Below are 1,285 nucleotides of genomic sequence, written 5' to 3'. Positions count from 1 at the left end.
GAAATCCTCCCATGATGCTGTGGCTGCTGCTGCTGCAGGTCTGGGCGAGCTGCCTCTGGCTGGGACACAGCGAGGTGGTGACGTCCTTTGCAAGCTGTCCTCAGTTTTTGTACCGGAACACCCTCACAGCAAAAGGCCTGAAGCCAGAGAACCCAGCCTGGATCTGCCAGACCTACAACAACCAGCCTTTCTTTGCCACCTTGTAGGACAGAAACAAGCATATTCCCGTGTACTTGGCTTACACCTACCAGCCTGGCCCCAGATGAGTGTCCTCTCTTACAGCATGTCACCTCCAGTCATTAAAAGATGAACTGCAGCATTTAACAAAACATTTCCGTTTCCTCACACTCCACTACAAACACCTGCAAATGGACCCACTGGGTGGGATTCATCTCATCTCACTTCAAACACCTGCACCACATGATTCCACTGATGCATTTCAAACAGCAGCAGCAGGAGGAGGAGTCCTATCCCAAAGGTGCCCAGTTTTCTGCATTGACCATTCCATTCAAATGACCTCCCTGTCTGTGCCCTGCTGTGGTGGGAGAACAAGTGATGGGGAAAAGGCATCCAACAGCAGCTAAATTTGGGGGACCAAGAGTCCTGCTGGATTCTGATCTCCACTTTACCCTGAGCTGTTTTGCATCCCTGACAGAGCTTAATTTCTCATAGTTAAGACTGCATTTGTCTTTGTAAGTGATGTGCCAGAAGTGAGGAGAAACTCAGGATTGGGTGAGATGGCCCAGGGAAAAAGCCTTGGCACAGGCACTGAGTGGTGAGAGGGTTTGGTGAACACTGGGGAATTTATTGAGTGATATTTCAGGCAGTGAAAATTGAGGGGCATCAGTGTCAGTCCAGTCAGAAGGGGGTGATCTCCAGCCATGGGCAGTTGCCTCTGAACCTCAGGCTGGGTTCAGAAGGATCCACCACAAATACAGACCTCCACAAACAATAGAGCCCTCCCAAATGTCCTTTAGCCTGAGTTAACTGCTCCTGATATGTGCAAGTCAGCAAATTTAGGAGAAATTCAGAGGAAACTACAAATAGCAACTGTTACCCCATTTCTGGGAAGGCATAAACAAATCTCCCTTGAATAAAAATAGAAAACTTCTCTTTTCTGTGGAATTCCCTGCTTATCAAAAGGGGCAGATTTACAACCGGGCATATATTGCAGTGGGACTCCTGAGGGATCAGCCAACTGTTTCTCCAGGGAGAAGAGGTAAGGAGCGGCTTCAGCTGCCTGTTCTGAGACTCTGCTTCAAGGTAAACTCTTGCTCCTTTCTCA

At 48.7% G+C, this 1,285-nt stretch overlaps 1 protein-coding gene across 5 annotated transcripts in view; it reads left to right on the top strand.

The window, feature by feature from the left end:
* Positions 1–882: 882 nt before the first annotated feature.
* Positions 883–1,285, top strand: part of LOC108493866 (endonuclease domain-containing 1 protein-like) — an 18,263-nt gene continuing 17,860 nt past the window's right edge. Inside the window, exon 1 of one of the 5 annotated variants that reach the window (XM_017807781.1) lies at positions 883–1,263. The gene's annotated coding sequence lies outside the window, so the exon portion shown is untranslated. The remainder of the gene's footprint in view (positions 1,264–1,285) is intronic. The other 4 variants (XM_017807782.1, XM_017807780.1, XM_017807779.1 and 1 more) reach the window with 4 other exon arrangements.

Source organism: Lepidothrix coronata, unplaced genomic scaffold, assembly GCF_001604755.1.
Source record: "Lepidothrix coronata isolate B3197 unplaced genomic scaffold, Lepidothrix_coronata-1.0 Scaffold20, whole genome shotgun sequence".
NCBI lineage: Eukaryota > Metazoa > Chordata > Aves > Passeriformes > Pipridae > Lepidothrix > Lepidothrix coronata.
This window is presented reverse-complemented; position numbering and strand designations above follow the sequence as displayed.